At 35.1% G+C, this 19,317-nt stretch overlaps 1 protein-coding gene across 2 annotated transcripts in view; it reads right to left on the bottom strand.

Annotated features, from left to right (window-relative positions):
* The window catches only part of SNTG1 (syntrophin, gamma 1), a 362,225-nt gene that overhangs the window by 180,162 nt on the left and 162,746 nt on the right, over positions 1-19,317 (bottom strand). The gene's annotated exons all lie outside the window — the stretch shown is intronic.

Genomic DNA, 19,317 nt, shown 5'->3' with positions numbered 1-19,317 from the left:
AAGTATTTTTACTTAATTTTTTTATCTGTGAGAAACCAAAAGTCTATGTTTCCCTGCAATTTTAAATGATTATCTACTAAGAATGTAGACAGTAACTTTCTGTATTTTTTTGTACTTTGAAATTATATCCGATTTTTTTTAACACTCAAGGGAACAGAGTAAATGAAATATTCAAATATTAAAGGATAAAGTATGTATGTTGAAATATTTTCTGTCAGGACTCCAAATAAAGTATAACATTTACTTTAAGACAATTTAATGAATGACATTTTATAAGAATTTAAAATAAATATTCAGAGAAAGCATTTCCTCTGTAGTATACCATGGAAACAAACTTTAAAACCAAATAAAAATTAATATCAGGTTTAGATAAATGAGCTTTGACTACGCAAAATCTTTCTTCAACAATACTTTTGCTAATTAAAACCCATTATTTTCCATTGGCTTTGTAGTGAAACTTAAACAATGCTACCTCTGTATGGTATATGCTTACAGCAGAGTAAATACAGACTATTTTCACGTATAAATTATATTATTGACGTATTTTATTTTTCCCTTTTTCAGTTCCCTTTTGTCTTACTGATAATTGTGAAATGACAGGTAATTTCATGGACACAGAGCACAAAGTTGGAGAATTATCAAATGTAACATCTTTAAGAACAGACTTACTGGCAGGATATTCTCATTTAAAATGTAAAAATAAAAGAAAATTTGAAAATATATATGTAAGTTGAGCAAGGTCATGTACAGAAACCATGTCCTTCTAACATTATTATAATCATTTAAAAGTAGTTTTTGCTCTGGTGAGGAATCGGCTAAGGAATCTCTAAAACTCCTCATGCCTTCAGCTAAAATCAGGATAGTCTGGACACGTAGAGGAAAAAGCTGAGCCCTAAACATTTTTTTATTAACCAATCAAACATTCTATACTAAATACTTTGTGGAACTATGCTTTTTGCTAGTTCTTATGAATTGCTATAAAGAATTGCAAAATTCAACTAATATTTATGTGGACTCATCTTTAAGAGTGTACTATCTAGCTTTTGAGTTTGTTCAATCTGAAAACAGTCAGAACAATCTTTTATGGAAACCTGAAAATTGGTCGTGTGGAGAAGCACTGCATGATATAAAGTGTGGTTGAGTGGAACACGTGTTGATCACAGAAATCTTCTCCTACTAAACTCGCCCTCGAGAGTGTCTGCAGAATGACATGTTCCCTCCAGCCGTGGTCCGCCTTCTCTCCCCTATAGGGTATTTACTAGGCTGTTAACCTTATTTACTGGTGTAGAGTTGTTATATTGTATTTGATATCACTGATTTTGTTTTCGTTACTGTTTTCCTTAGTACTTACCTGATTAATCTTAGAAAAGATGAACTTAGTAACATATGAATCTTATCTTTATCCTTTAAATACTTTATTGTATACCATTAGTGTTATTAAAAAATAAAATGTCTGGTATATTTCCTACCATCTCTCAAATATAAGCCAAGAATGTAAGAGCAACTTGGACAAAAATTATAATATAAAGGAGTATAACAATTACTAGAGAGTTAGGATGATAAGGTAGTTAGTGTGATATGCCAACAACTAGAATTTTAAAATAATAATTAGTATGTAAGAAAATAAATGTTTGGAAAATCTTAAAATAATGACATTTAGAAGTCACTTATAGATTCTTTTCTAATATATGACTAATGCAATAATAAAATAATAAAATGGAACAAAGATTTAATAATATTAAATCAATTATTGAAGAAGGAATATTCTTTAGAGTAGAAATACTAATAAATTGCATTTCTTTTATTCAAATGATGTCATCATGACCTTTCAAACACTGCTTCTTTATAACTTCTTAATACTATATATTTGAACAACTTATCTTATTCCAAGATCTGAATAAAAATGTTTTTAAAAATGGGTTGTTACTTAAAAACTGCTAACTGTAGTATTAATAAGTTTATTTGGCAATGAAATAACTTTTCAAGTTTATTTCCACCAATATCTACAGCTTTTCATTTGTGTATTGGCATAAATGATACACTCATATTAGTTCACTTTCTAATGGAAATATAAATGTAAATAACCAAACTGCAAAGCACACAGAAAGGCAATCACAGTGAGGTGCCTGGGGCCGGGCTCAGGAAACTGACCCTTTGCCCTCCTTGTAACATCAAGCAGAGTAAATGCATTCTTTTCAGGGTTTGGGGGGCAGTATAGACACAAAATTACACCTTGTTAAGATTTTAAATGTATACACACACCCAAAGCCATTTTAAAGATAAAAAATTTCAATCTTACCTACAGCAAATAGCATTGAACAATATAAAATGTTCCATTTTCTAGTAAATATACTAACATTTTAAAATAAAACAATAATTAAATGCAGGGAAAATTTGAAAATCTCCCACTTCAAATACTTTAAAAGATAATTCTCAACATTCTAACATTTTAAAATATGCATACACATACCCACCAAAAATTAAGTGGAAAAGGCAGTGTAATTAAAACTTACATGCAGCGTATGCTGAATTATTTATCATGCTAAACAGTAACTCATATGCCTAAAACATTATAATACTGTGCATTCATTACAAATGCCCATGTTTTTATTTACTGATTGGTAAGAAATGATGTTTATAAAATGTTCTCATTTAAAGACAGTTTATGAAATTATTTTTAAAATTTTATATACACATACATAGATTGCTAATTTAGGTACACTTCCACTCTTATGCATTTAGTTTAATATCCCTAAGCATGAACCAAAATCTATTTTTATATGTTAAATACACACATGTAAATAAGTAGATGTGTGTGTTTGATAAAGAATTTGACAGTTATAAAAATGTTAACAGTTTTATTTTTGTTTGGGGATTACGACACAAATATTTCCTTTTGCTGCTTTGTATTTTGTAATTATTATTTTTAAAATACAACTTGTATAATTAAGAAATAGTAAAATTAGTTCAATCCTATTTTCTTAACAAAGTTGCTCTCTTATAAAAAATTTTACAATCTAAAATGTCATTAAAACAAATCCCAGAATAAACTGTTTTTAAGGAAAACGCTTTTTGTTTTTCCTCTCTCAATCTGACTTTTAAAGTCATTCATAACATTTTAAAGGTTTGTAACAACCCTCAGTCCTCAGGAAGGTCTGTGTGTGCGCACTTGTGTGTATTTGCTAAATGAAGAGAAGAAGGGGGAGAATGTATTCACTCATTTCTGAAATCTTTTAATGATCTTCTACCAGGTATGAATCATGGATCTAAGTGCTAGAACATGGAAATGAGAGGCACTGGCATAAGAATGCCAGTTGATAGAATCCAAACAGTGCAAGTGGCTGCAGAGGGAAACGGATATACGTAGGTTCAGCTTGGGAGCCGCAATGTAGACACACAACCACATCGTCAGGCTTACCTGTTAGAGACCTGGTTTTGCATCCCTGCTATAACTGTTACTATAGGTTCTCAGGCAGGGGTTAAATCTTTTCATTTGTAAAATGTCAATAATAATATTATCTGCATATATTTCTTGGAAAAATTAAACGAGAAAACAAATGTGAATTTAGAGCTCAAAAAGTGGCAATTATTATTACCATAAAGTAAGCTTGGATTTCCTTTGAAGACAATGAGTGTATTTTAAAGAATGCTGAGCAAAGATGTCAAGCCCACTATACTTCCCAAACCCTTTCTATTTTCCTGCCCACTCTAGACTAGGATTTGAATACTCAAGTACCAAGTGGGTGACAATCACGGGTGAATCAGGGTGGGTGGGAACAGGCAGATGGAAAAGTGAAGACTGCAGGCCTCCCTAAAAGCACCCACAAGCTCCATCACCCGCAGGCATGCCCACAGCTCGACAGAGAAATGCATCAAAGCTTCCTCCTGTGTGGCGGTGGTGCAATAGCCTAGAGTTTATCAACTGGGCACGGGATACCCCTTTTTACACTTACAACCATATTCTAGGCAACCTAAATTATAAATGAACTCTTGATATAAAAAATACTAGCAGTAAATTTGTTTTGAAAGGTACTTATTTTGTAATCTTAATATCAAGACATTAAAATTTAATATGAAAGTGTTAGAAATATATATTGATTACAATTTAAATTTATTTTAAAGTAAATAATTATTCAATGATTGACATAGTGTTGACTATATTATATATAGTAAAATATGTAATATAGCTAGTAAAATATTAAACCATAAATAATATATTCTTAGTAATAAAATACTTTCATAGAACAATGTTTTAAAAATTATCTACTTTTGGCAAAAATACTAATTCTAAATAATGGAAATTCTAAATTATCTGCATTATTGTCAGACTGCTCTTTAAATAAGACAGAGTTTTTCCAAAAGACATTTTTCATACTAAACTTCTTAGAAACCAATGCTAATTATGTATTATCAGGACAAACAAATTGCATTATAAGTAGATGAAAAATTAATACAATCTTGAGCAAAGTAAAGGCAGTGTCTGAACATGAAGATTGTTGAGATGAAAGGACATAACTGCAGTCCATATCACCAAACCTGTTGATTATGGAGCATGATTATTTAAGCTATTAATCCTCAGGCTGTAAAAGCAGCAGAATGATTTAAACTGGGATTGCCCAACACGTCATAGCTATAAGAACAGCACGTGACATAAACCATTACCAAGTAAAATGCATTCATATGAATGAAAGCCACATTAAGGCTTTTTAAAGTTCAAAACAGAAAACAAGCTCATAAACTCTCTATTCATCTCTGCTTGATTTCTTGGAAGATCACTTCTCAGCAACTACCAAAGCAGATACAATCTTGTTTTCTTGTAGTAGACAATTAAGTTCTTATCTATGAATATTCCATATCAATGACCCAAATCGAATGCCTGCCTATATTAGAAAACCCCTCTTTCCCAAACATTGGCTCCAGGTTGCCTTGACTGAGAACACTTCCTGTTCCAAGCACTTTGGGTTTTCTGGGAAGATGCAGAGATGAGCAACCCATGGACCCAGCACCCATTCAGGCCGATAGTTAGCTGTCAAGCACAGCACAGCAGAAGGGCAGCTCCAAACAAGAGGGACCACATCATGCTAGACTTAGTGGCTAAAGTACCTTTCAGATCACAACGAAAAGAGTTGTATTCTTCTTCCACATGCACACTAATGCATAATCCTTCCACTACCAAAGTAAGCCTAGCAACTGTATTTCTTGCCAATGTCTAAAACCTAGAGAGCCACTGTTGTTCAGTTACTGTGATGAATTATGCTGGTGATAGCAAAGCTGTTATCTCTTCCAAAACTAGTGCTCCCTGTCTCAGCAGTGCCCTGAATATGAGGATCATATTTGAGACCTGTTTTATTCGTGGGCTTAACATATTCCAATGGTGAATGTTGCTAAAAACGATGACTTGCTTTGGACCTACGTCTCTATGGCATATCATTGGTTTATTATTAACAACAGCAATTACTTTGAAGTTTGTACTGCTATTTTTATGTAAACTCTTTGAGGATGGATGCTGTTTTCTTGCTCTTTAGCATTTCTTGTTCCCTCAGTGTACACATGCCTTCCCAAACATACTTACATGGAGTAAATGTGCATATATAGAAGGATATATTATATATTTTGTACTTCCATGGGATAATTTTCTAAAATATGAATCCATCCCTTAAAGCAAAAACATTCCATATTGTTTCTACACATAATATATCAGTTTTTAATTATATGTTGCCAAAACCATGATATTTTAATATAGTGCTGACTTAAACTAAGAATGGAGACACAATTCATGCCTACTTGGAAGTATAAGAGGATGCAATTTACACTGTGTAATTTTTCAAGAACCACTCATAACCTCATAATAAAAAATAAGGTATCCATGAATCCATGCTTATAAGTAAAAATTAAATATACAAAATCACAGGCAGAAGAATTCCAAATAATTTTGGAGTATATAATTAGAGTATAAAATTAGAATTTCTTTTGCCACCTTAAAAGAAGACATTTATTTCAAAGACAATAAGGTGTTTAACTTTTTTAAATCATAGACCTCTTTATAAATCTGATGATTTGATTTATGGTTTGATTATTGACCTCCAAGCAGAAAAAAAAATGCTCAGCATTTTGATTTTTGCTTGCAGTTTTAGGGGATTTGTAGACACGTCGAAACTTTAGAGAGACTTCCAGCAAAGAAGAGAATTAATATCATAGCAGAGGAAACATGTGATTTGACCTGCTTCCCTCAGGTAGTAAAATGTATTATAAATGTCCTTCCTCAGAGAAGATGACTACAGCAAAAAAGATATGAGACTGAGAGTGGTATGTCTATGGTAGAGGGCTTTCCATCTTCAAGAATTTTTGATACCAGTTATTTACAATCATATGAATTGGTTTCATGACTCGTGTATTTTGAAAGATTATATCTAGATTCAGGATGGTGTGATCTACACAAAGGAAATACAATCTAAGTAAAGTTCTTATTTTTCTGAAAATATAGTTTTATATAAATAAAGCATGAAATTCAAATATCTTAAAAATAAATATCAACTTATTTTTGTTTTATACTGCATCTGTGATAAGACAATGTCCAACTCATTGAGTCATTCTTAGAAGCGTCTTTGATTCCTAGAAAACTGCAGGCCCTCTGAGCATGGGAATTCTGCTTTCTTTGATGCTTTAGTTCTTCAAACATGTTATTTTAGTTCTATGAATGACATAAATGTATGACAGAAAATTTAAAAATGACACTTCTTTGTGTAGTATTTACTCAAAATGACATTCATTAAAAACTGTTATTCAAAATCAAACCTACACCATCATAATTGTTTAAATGGGATGCTCCAGACTTGTTTGAGAAAAGAAATATATAGTCCTTTAATTTCTGTTTTTTCTAGAATCATGTTGGAACATTTCCTTCTAAATGGGAAATTGCAGTGCCTCAGGTAAATTAGGCAGATACCTTCAGATGTACGGTATATGCATACACACACACTCTTATCTGCACACACACAAACTCAGAGCATATTATAATATGTTTTTATGTTGCCAACAATCTATGGAGCTCTACAAAATTCTGTAGTTATTAATATGTATTCATATTGTCTCACTGGGGGATAAATTGAATAATGTTACATTAAAAATAAAAAGCAGTTACCTGAACAAAATAATTTAAGCACAATAGGTGAAAGGATCAAAAGAAAACAAATAAATCCTTTTAAGTTGTCATGGCGTAAAAAAGAAAGCTGGAAAGAAAATTGATGCTTCTTCAAAACACCCTAGGCTTTGAGATAGCAGAATAAAAATGTGAAATAGTGCTCTATTATATCTGATTTTCCTCTCTATATTACTTAGCATCCTCTAATAACTGTTTAATCTTTTGTTTTATGATTTATTTCATCTCCCCCTAAAACCAAAGTTTTAGGCCACAGATTTCTGCCTCTTACATTCATTACATCACCACTTGCACCTAGAGAATTCCTAGGTCTTAGCAGGTGCTCAATTAATATTTGTTGAATGAATGAAAAGACAAAAGAATAACTTACTTAAAACAGAGTCAAACTCCTGTATTTGAAGTCCAACTTCATGTTGAAAGCAAGTCATTTAAAAAGAAAAACATCTAAGTTCTTGTGTTTGAATGTCTGTAGTGAAAAGCTGCATATAGCAGGGAGATCACTTTTCTCAGACCCAGAAAAAATAGGGCTGGTGAGGCACGGCGGAGAGGAAGCTTATGATCACAGGTCTGAGGTAGGAACTGTTTCCAAGGACTTTCTAAAACCTCACAAGAAATCCCTTCTCTCTTCCACATGTCTCCTACTTTGCATGGCTTACGCGTTTTGCACATATACTTGAATTTCTATGACAAGGTTTATCATTAAACATTCCTTAACACTGCAGTAATTCATAAAGATGCTCTTGAAAGGACTTTTTCCTTTTATCCTACACATGCAAGAGTTGGAAAGAATGTCATATAGTTTAAAAGTAAGTTCTCATCCTGTAGGAAGAACTGTTTCTGGGCTGAGAAAAAAATATGGAGGAGGAAGAGGAGGAGGAGGAAGAGGAGGGGGGAGGGGAGGGGGAGGAGGGGACAGGGATGAAGAGGGGAAGGAGAGATAGATATTTGGGCTCCTAAAAGTCAGCACTTCAGACCAAGTCTTAAAGGAGTGGGCAACAGAAGGCAGCAATTAGTTGGGGAGATCCCAGATGATGGGGCTTCGAATTTTCTTCCCCAGGTGCTCCTGGATCCCTGTGATAGGCATGATTTCAAAATGACAGAACATCAACAGCTAGGGGAAATGCTTCAGCATGAAGGAGAGCATCTGATATCTGTCATTCCTTCAGTACTGGTGAGATTACTAGGAGTTCTGTAAGATAAGCAGAAGCCTCATGGGATGTGAGCTGGAGATACTGGTGGGACCACACGCAGCAGCGACAAGTACATCAGAGGTAAGACCACAGGAAAGAGCTTCACAAAAGAGTTCATGAGATCCAATGCTGAAGTGACATATAATCTCTGCAGGGAGAAGGGGAAGGAAAGGGGAAGCAGAAAACTAGAACTTGTGTATTTACCTCAAATGGCTAAACTTTAAATTAGAAGTGACTGAGATACTAAGAAGCACGAAGACTGCAGTATCAGGAGAAATGGCAGGGTAAATGCAATGAGATTTCAGTTGATTTCTGTTCAAAATAAAGAGAGAGCCATTCTTATCAAACATGAGCATAAGGTTTTTCCAATTAATTATTAAATACAACCTTCTCAGTAGGATTTCTGCTTTTCCTGATCTCTGCAAGTGATCTATACCCTTTGAGTTGTAGAGGAGACTTTGGAATTTAGTCACCCCTTTTATCATTTTGATAAGGAAAACCCCCATCTGTTACTTGGCACATCAGCCACCTGAGACCCCCACCCCTCACGGAAGACCCGCATCAGCATATACTAACCTATTACCTGGCCCATCAGCTAATCTATTACCTGGCGGGCATTAACCACCTGTCACCCTACCCCCCAGACCACCACAACTTAATAAAAGTGGGAAAAATCGGGTAGACAGGGCTCAGAATTTGGTGGCGAGGCCCCTCTGAGCCCGCCAGTGAATAAACTTTGATTCTCTGACTCTCTGTGTGCCGCTCAGTTTGTCCTCGGGACCACTCGCTGTAACAATTTAACACAAAGGACATCACAAATGAAGGTGCACATTCCTGTAATTTTATGTGCTCTTGATAAAAGATAGATGATTAAAAATAACATTTGGGTTTGTCGTTCTCTTACACATGCACATAGTGCTTCCAGGGTAGTATTTTAAAAAGTACAAATCGGAAATGGCCATTTTTTTCTTAAATTAATTAATCACTGCCCATTTCTCAAGAACAAAAGAGCAAAATCACATGCCATTCTAATCCCCCCATAGTCTAGTCCCTGCCTCTCTTAGGAGTCACCTCTATACCAGTCTCTCTTAAAATAGAACAACAGGATATATGCCCTGTCCTGCCACACTGCAGTGACTCTGCCCTGCACGCTCTCCCCCAGGCACTAACGCTGGCTTTCTCCTGCTCGCACCCTCCCTCACTGGCTTGCACGCTTGTGCTGGTGTGCCCACTCTCCCCTACTTTTTCACTTGATATTCATTAAAAATGCTATTGAATTGAATACCTTAAAAGAAGATATTTATTTCAAAGACAATAAAGTGTTTAACCTTGAATTTATTTCTTTTGTTATGTTTAGCTGAGGTGCACAGAGATTAGACAGCCTTTAATTCACTGACACCAAAGGCTATACTCCTGAACAACACAATCAAGAATCATATCTACCATGAAATTGTTCAGAAAGTTCAGGGAGAATTGGCTAGTGACTTTCTCTTTAGTATTCCTTGTGGGCCTGTATGCTCTTGCCTTGTTGTTCTTGCTGCCTGTGTTTACCGACTGCACTGTGGTCCTGAAGGACAGGGAAGACATCTCACTCATCTGTCTTCCCTAAGCGGAGCAGGTGCCCACAGGACCTTAACAAGTACTGTCAACACCAGTTAGCTGTCTTGTGAGGCGTATTGTATGCTGCTTCTACCTTTTTAAACTCTTTGAGAATCCTAGATCTGAAACACAATGATATCATTTGCTCTTTCCATGCTGCTGGTGCTTTGCAACTTATTACTAAGAATTGGCCTGAGGCTGTGATTCAGACTTTGAAAATCTATAACCGGTACAAGTATCCTAATTTTTCTAAACTCGAATCTGATTTAACATTCCTCTTAGGATAATCTCAACATCTTGTAATCTGTTGAAGAAACTCTTATGTTCCCACTTTGTCAATGATTTCCATGTAAGTAAAAGAACAGAAATGCAAAAAATAATGTAAATCACTAAGTTCTGACCAAAGGGCAAAGTTAGTGCTAAGATTATGCCAACATATAAGCCAGTGTTCTAAATTTACTATATTTCTATAAATTTATTTTTATGTCAAATCTCAATATACAAACATTTAAAGAACTACCAACAATCCTCAAAATTTTCTGAAATATTTAAGGGATCTCTTCCTAACTCATTCTACAAGGCCAGTATTACCCTGACACCAAAGCCAGACAAAGACACTACAAGAAAAGGAAATCACAGACCAATATCCCTGATGAACATAATGCAAAAATTCTCAACAAAATGCTAGGAAAGTGAGTGTAGCAGTATTTTAAAAAGATTATACATCATTGCCAGTTTATTTTTATTTCTGAAATGAAAGATTGATTCAACATATGAAAATCAATCAATGTAGTACACCACATTAACAGAATGAAGGAAAAAAAACAAATAATCATCTTAACTGATGCAGAAAAGGCATTTGACAAAATCAATACTCTACAACTGAAACATGCAACAAACTAAGAAGAGAAGGAAACTACCTCAACACAATAAAAGCCATATATAAAAAACCCACAAGGAACATCATATTTAATGGTAAAAGAATGAAAGCTTTTCCTATAAAAAGATCATACATTCTTATATTATCAGGAGAAAGGTAAGGATGCCTACTTTCACCACTATCATTTAACATGATATTGAAAATTCTAGCAAGAATAATTAGGCAGGAAAAAGAAATACAGGCATATAAATTGGAAAGGAAGAAATAAAGTTATCTATGTTTACAGATGATATGATCTTACATGTAGAAAATTCCAAAATTTTCACCAAAAACAATTGTTAGAAATAATAAACAAATTTAGAAAAGTACCTGGATACAAACTCAACACACAAAATCAGGTTGCATTTTTATACACTAACAATGAACAATCTGAAAAGGAAATTAAGAAAACAATTCCATTTACAGCAGTATCAAAAAGAATAAAATAACTAGGGATTAACTTAACCAAAGAAGTGAAGACCTTGTAAAATATAACCTAAAAAACACTTCTCTAAAAAATTAAAGAAGACATAAATAAATGAGACTACATTCCATGTTCATGATTTGGAAGACTCGATATTGTCAAGATGTCAATACTACCTCAAAGGATCTATAGATTCAATGCTTTTTCTATCAAAATCCCAATGAAGTTTTTTTTTTTTTTTGCAGAAATAGAAAAACCCATCTTTAAATTTACATGGAATCTTGAGGGACCCCAAATTGTCAAAATAATTTTGAAAGAGAATAATACTGGAGAACTCGCACCCCCTGATTTAAAAACTTACTAAAAAGCTATAGTAAACCACAGGTCTAAACAGAGGAATATAGACTGATGAAATAGAATAGAGTCCATAAATAAATCCTCACATACATGGTCAAATAATTTTCAACAAAAGTTCCAAGACCAGTCAATGGACGAAAGACAGTCTTTTCCACTAACGGTGCTAAGAAAACTGGATATCCATATGCAAAAAATGAAGTTGGACCTTTCCCTTCCACTATATACAAAAATTAACTCAAAGACCTAAACATAAAACTTGTAACTATAAAACTCCTTTAAGACGCATGTAATTGGCATCCTAAAAACAAAAACAAAAAACAGAGAATGGAATAATAAGGAAGAGCTGAGAATTTTCCAAATGTATAAAGCTATTAATCTATAGATTCAAGAAAATCTGTAAACTTTAAACTCATCATGGTAAAACTGCTAAAACCAAGACAAGGAAAAACTATGAATGCAAACAGAGGGAAAGGGGAAGCACTTCAGAGAAACAACATAAACTGAAAGAGGACTTCTGAAAGAAAACACGGGGGAATTTTCTACGAGCTTTTAGAAATATTTTCCAGAAATTCCTATAAATGAACAGCCTATTAGATTCAGATCTGAAAGACTAGAATATGTTTGAAGAATACAGAAAAGGAAGTGCAGCCCCACACGTTTTTGTTTCATCATGGCTCTCACCCCACTGCTGACCATGCGCACTAGCAGTACAGTAGACGTACATGTGACCCAGGACACGGGACTGGCAGCAGTGCTCTCAGGGAGACGGATGCCGTACACCCCAACACCTGCAGGGATGAGGCACCCAACATGCATATCAGAGAAGTAAGGGTTTCAGGCTTCCTATCTCTACATAGTGGGACTTGGGGAGTGGAGAAGGGGCTGGAGGACACTTGGGCATGCAGTGTTATCACTCAGGACTCCGCCCTGCAAATGCACGGGGAAACACTAGCTACCTCAATGCTCATCCCCACATCGTATTACTTTCTTCATCTCCAGGCACATTTTAGAGGTAGGTGTATTTGGTCTTGACATGAACTAGTCAAATTCAAAGAAGAGCATTTCAATAGAAAAAGTCATGTATATACTACATAAAAATAAATATTAAAAAGTAGACTATTAAAAAGCCCCCATGAACAAACTTTAAATTAAGAAACTATTACAAAAAGAGTAATAGCCCCACTATACAATAAGCTCTTCTCAAAAATGTGTTTGCTGTCTTGTGGATGCAGAGCTGTGAGACCGCCCTGTCTGGATCTGACACAACCGTAGCACCAAGCTCAGCACCTAGTACACCGAGCACCAAACAAACAAAACAGAAAAGGGCAGCTACTTAAAAGAAGATTTACAAAAATGTGAAATTGTGACAGGTCACTAGTACATATGGCCAAACATAAACCGATTAAAACAATAGTATGATTCTAAATAATTGTGATAAATGTTGAACAGTATGTTAATACATTTACACACATTGTTATCATTTTGCATGAAGTCAATCTTAGTTTATAAAGAATGCTCATGTTTTTTGATTCTTTTTATAAATACTCATACCAAGAAATATTTGATGTTTCCAATGATTAATATGCCAAAAAAAACTATAGGTCATCATTATATTAACAGTATATTTTAAGTGATTTATATGTTAAATATTAATCCATATGTCAATTATATATAAACAGCAAAACACTTATTAATTTATTAAAAGTGGGAAATTTCAAAATATAATTACTGCCATGGGAAAATGCTTATGATTAAATGTTTTTTTTTTTTTTTTTTGAGACAGAGTCTCACTCTTTTTGCCCGGGCTAGAATGAGTGCCTTGGCGTCAGCCTAGCTCACAGCAACCTCACACTCCTGGGCTCAAGCAATTCTCCTGCCTCAGCCTCCCGAGTAGCTGGGACTACAGGCATGCATTTTTAGTTGTCTGATTAATTTCTTTCAATTTTTAGTAGAGACGGGGTCTTGCTCTTGCTCAGGCTGGTCTCAAACTCCCGAGCTCAAACAATCCGCCCGCCTCGGCCTCCCAGAGTGCTAGGATTACAGGCGTGAGCCACCGCGCCCGGCCGATTAAATGTTAACATAGGATAGCACCATCCACACATGAAGATGGCAATTTTGTTTTATATGTTTAAACAAAAATACAGATTTTTAATGTATATATAATATAAATATTCATAAAAACATTAGCAATAAGTATTCCATTATTGTTGCTACATACTTCATTTTTATATTGTTCTGTACTTACTAAATACGTAAAGTAAAAATATAATGAAGGCACATATTTTAAAATATATTTTTTACCAACTCTAGGCAAACAGAGTTTCATGTTTTATTTTTTAGAAAACAATATTACAAAACCATAAAAATGTCAAGCACATAAAGATATACACTTTCAGAAAGTGAGCTTGAATAATATTTTTAAGGGAAAGAATAAACTGAATACCCAAGATGAGAAAAATCTTCACATTTTGTATGAAATTGAATAATAAAGAAAATTATTTTTAAGATCTTATAACTTGTTACTGAAAATGATACTTGTTACATATAATCTATATCATTTTTCTAGATGTTAAATAATATTAGGAATAAGATTAGCCTATTTTTAAGCATTTTCATCAGTTATTCTTCCTTTTTATTCTATTACATAAGTGAGCTTTTCTTTCTTATAGGAATCACTGGTATTGATGAATTCTTATATTTAAACAACGTGGGACGTGGGAGAGTAGTAGGAAGGCAGGTATTGCAGAAGCACCACCGATTCTCTACTATACGTGAATGGGCTTTCTTAAGCTTTGTTTTTCCTAGTACAAGAATTATTCAATTTTATCTGTTTCAGCCATCATCTTTAAGATTAGCATACACACACACACACACACCTTACTATGAATTAAAAGCTTGAAAGCAGGTTGCAACCATTTACAAGCGTCTGTGTCTATGTGGTCAGTGCTGAATCCTTCATTCTGACATGAATTCATCAATATCAGAAATAACATGTCAGACATCAATTGAGTATTAAAAATACTGCATACTTATCCTCAAGAGTCATGTGATATACTTGGTAAAGGAAAAATTGCAACAAATAATTCTAAGTCTCTGCTATGAGTATTACAATAACGAGCTACAGGAAAAGTGAAAAGAAGCAAGACACTTGCTGCAGGGGCAGCGTCTTGGTGTAATTCAGTCACTGTGGGATTCAGGAAATCAAACAAAATTGTTTTTTATTTGTCAGTCATAGCCATAGGTGAATAAAATAGCTTTACCATTGTCAAATTATTAGTATTCTAAATAAAGGAAATGCACAGTGTTTATACATAAGAATTCAGGACAGACTTTCAGGCCACCTCTGCTCCCCAGTCAGTGTCTTTAGCACTGAAGCTCCATTTTGGAATGAAGGGTGCTCCAAAATATACTCAGTGGAGCAGCTGCAAACTCAAAGTGATTTCTTGCCTAATTTCCTAGCGGCTCTTCCTCTACCTACTTAGCACAATTCATTGACACCTTTTCCTCAGCGCTCCGCCTGATGGGAGGTGAGAAGTGTCACCTTTGGAGTACTCAGTACCCTGCAGCGCACATTTAGGAGGAGAAGATGTTTCCTTAGTCCTGCTTCCCTGGAAATAGAGTGGAAGGCAGTCTCACATGTGAAAAATTTACTGAAGGAAGACGTTCACTCCCACAGAAGCAAGAGCAGTAGGTAAGGGGCGGCAAGTCAGGCCAGCAAAGAAACACAAGGCAGGGAGCTGCCGGAGTCAACACCACCGGCTGCGCAGTCAGGTGCGGTCTGCCTTAGGGCCTTGGGCATCGCTGCACTTACAAATCCAAACAGTTCCTCTGTTGAGCGAGGGTGAGCAACGTGTCAGCTGGCTTCTTCTTGGCCCCAGTATTCCACTGGACAAAGCGTGTCCCACGGGGTTTGACTGCCCCACATTGCTGTTATCTTGACAAGAGGGACAGTGGATAGGTCCAGTGGGTCACCCCGTCCCTGCAGGCCTGATGAAGGCCATGCTAAGCCCAATCCTGGGTGCTTGGGGCGGTGGCTGGGTGGGTTGTAGAGTGCTCCCCCCATGCAGGGCCATAGCTTTGGGACTGCTGGAACATTAAGAGCCAGGGCTGCTCTGGCCAGAAGAAAGGCAAAGTAAAGATGGGGTCCAGCAGGCAGGGCCCATCAGATCCAGGGGGCATGCAAACCGTGTGCAGTAAAACTGCCCTGTTTTATTAGGACTGCTTTATTCCGTTAACATCAAAGCAGATGTTCTGGGTTGGGGTAAATCAAAATCAGCTGGTAATTTCTAATATCAAAACTTGTTTAAAAACTTTAACTTCTGGTGAGTAATGTTCCAAGAGGCAAAGTAGGCCATTTTATTGAAATCCCTTCTGACACACTTGCCAAAATAAACTCTAATCATGTAAAAAAGAAAAATACAACTGTCAAAAATCTGGATATAATGCAGTGCCTGAACTCGCCCTTGCTTTCATTCTGATTTAAGTGACTGCAGTTATTTAATTTCACTCGCTGTAACTGGTTTTTGGTTGGCACCTAGTGTCTGACATTCACATTTTGTTATAAGGAAAAACAATGCAGACAACAACACACTACTGCTAAAAAGTCCACATCAGGATTAAGAAATGTCAGCAGCTATAAAAAGGAAGAAAAGTCAGCTTCAGTGACACCCATGCCTGTGGGAGCCACACTCCACAACCAACCTCTGATTAGTCTTTAGTTCATTTTTGGTAAATCTCCTTTCTGCTAGTCTTTCTTCTGTCATGACTTTCAAGTCACCTACGAGCTTTGTTAAGTCTTCTCAATGTGGCAGACATAAAAGAAATTATGTTGTTAGCTTGTCACAACCAACATTTTTATGAAAAAAAAATTACCGTTTTCCACTTACAATTGTTTGCCATCTAGTGTAGCAGATCTTTGCGGATTAAATATATGACTCTCAAACAGGTTTTTTTTCACTTCAGCTAGTAAGTGTGTAAAATACAGAAGGCGGTTTAAATACCTGCTGAGAAAACTCAAATAGCCAATTAAATACTTTGTGTGTGTGAATGTGTGTGGGTGTAAGTGTGTATGACTCCTTAGCGGACGTGTTCCTCCCACAGAGGTGTTGGTTAGCTATGCCTTCAGTCTCTTTTCCTCTGTCTTGTCCTGTTACAGAGGCTAGGGAAGGTGAAGACTGGCCACTCATCTCCCTCCCTTACTCCACAAAGAATTGTCATGGGGCAGAGTTCGGGAGAACAAGAAGTGAACATTAGTCCACTAAAGGGCATTCTGGGAAAGGTCCTCTCACCTGATAAAAGAGGGCAGATGTGGCTGGTTCCATTCATCTCCCTTCCTTTTCTTTCCTGTTCTGAACACTGAAGTGATGTTTGGAACTTTGGAAGCCCTGGCATGACCATGATTTGACAAACATAAGAGAAAAGCCAACACTCTAAAGATGGTAGAGGGAAATAATGGGGACAGACAGTAGACGAATAGACAAATGGATCACATTGAAGCTAAAAACTTCTGCATGGCACAGGAAAAAATATATCAATAAAGAGATGATCAGTAAAGAGACAGAATGGGGGAAAGTATTTGCAAACTATGTATCTGACAAGCAGTTAATATCCAGAATATATAAGACACTTAAATAACTGAATAGGAAAAAAATCCAATTAAGAAATGAGCAAAAGACCTAAATAGACACTTCCCAAAGGAAGATATACAAGTGGCCAACAGATACATGACACAATGCTCAACATCTCTAATCATCAGGGAAATGCAAATCAAAACCCGGAGGTCACTATTTTAAGTGAAATAATCCAGGCACAGAAAGACAAACACTGTATGATCTCACTCATGTGGAACCAAAAAGTTGGTTTCACAGAAGTAGAGAGTAGTATAATGGTTACCAGAGGCTGGGAGATGGGAGGGGTGTAGGATTTTAGGGGATTGGTCAATGGGTACAATGTTATAGTTAGAGAGTAAGAATAAGTCCCATTATGCAGTAGGGTTATGATAGCAAACATCGATGTATTGTGTATTTTAAGATAAGTATAAGAGAAGATTTTTGAATGTTATCACCAAAAGAAATGATAAATATTTAAAGAGATGTATATGATAATTACCCTGGTTTAATCATTATATAAAGTGCTTACATTGAAACATCACACTATACCCCATAAATATGTATAATAATTACATTATGTGTCAATTATACATTTTAATAAACAATTTAAAAAAGATAGGAGATGAGTTCTTGGTGGATCCTGAACCACAGAATCATAGTCATCAAATGTTACCATACAGAATTCTTGCTATGTGGAAAAAAACAATACCTATTTACTCTCCATCAATATATAGGGTTTCTCTTATTTTTTAAAGCATAGAATCGTATCATATATACATATGTACATGTATATATTTATATTTGTATATACATACATCTACACATATATACATACATACTCACTATATTCAAAGTAACACATTTTATTCCAATAAATGACTTGCACAGGGTTTATATAGAAGAATTTAGAATAAAAAAGGAGATCACTTTATGTCAGTAGGTAACCTTAATAGAAATATCATAGGAAATTCTGTTTATCAATAAGGATTAATTTTAGTATTGCAGTAAGAAAGAATGATTGGGAAGTATTGATCCATGAAATGTTAGCTGAAAGAGAAGTTTGCATTTTACCTTCTTCCTCTATCTGTTACAGAAGAGGGAACTGAGGTCCAGGTCTTTAGCTTGGCAAAGATCATAGCTGCTTAGTAATCAAATCCCCAGTACACATTTATTTAAACTTCTGTGTCCTGTTTCATCAACATTCTGCTACCCAAACAATTATCCTTTAGAATCTCAAATGACTATTCCATGGAAAAAATGTGCAAACTATAATACAATAAGCAGATACTGCCATTTGTTGATAGTTTATGGATCAAATCATTTAATTCAGAATGAAACAGGAAAGAAGAAAAATTGCAAATCTGTCAGCATCATTTAAGGGGCAGAATGTTTAAAGTGCTGTTTTTATTTAACCATCACAATGACTTAAAATTACTTAATGCCTGTTTATGAGGAGAAAATTAAAGTTCAAGTAGACATAACTAGTAAGTGGAGAAGCTAGGGTTTTGTACTCAAGTTTGATGACATCAAAGTTCATGCATTTTCTACAACCCAAAAATCTACAACACACAAAAAAGGCAAGAATTCTGTAATCTCAATCTTATAAAGTAAAGAAACTGAGGAGCTGAATTTTTGCCTAAATTGTCTGGTATGGGGGGATTGTATCACTGAATATTTTGTAATTTGTTCAACCAGTACAAGAACCAGGCTTTCCAACTCATGAGTGAGTTTAAATGTAAAATAAATGAATACTTGAATTTTGAATTTTATTCACTATTGCCACTATGATATACATTAGTTATTGTGAAAACATTGCCTTTGATTAATCATCGTAATAAAATGTAATGCCATTGAGTGTTTCAATATGTGATTATGTATAGATACTACAAAATCACGTAAAACACGTAAAGACAGTAGTGAATCTTTAAGATATCCGAGTTCATGGTAATGCCAATAATAAAAACTTAAATACAAGGTTATTACTCTATTTGTTCTAAAGAGCTTTTACATCCAGAGACAGTGACCAGGAGAGGGAAAGTCTCAGAGGACATACCAGAGAG

This window comes from Propithecus coquereli, unplaced genomic scaffold (assembly GCF_000956105.1).
Source record: "Propithecus coquereli isolate 6110/MARCELLA unplaced genomic scaffold, Pcoq_1.0 Scaffold71, whole genome shotgun sequence".
In the NCBI taxonomy this organism is placed as follows: Eukaryota; Metazoa; Chordata; class Mammalia; order Primates; family Indriidae; genus Propithecus; species Propithecus coquereli.
Note: the sequence above shows the minus strand (reverse complement) of the source record. Positions and strands in the feature narration are given on the sequence as shown.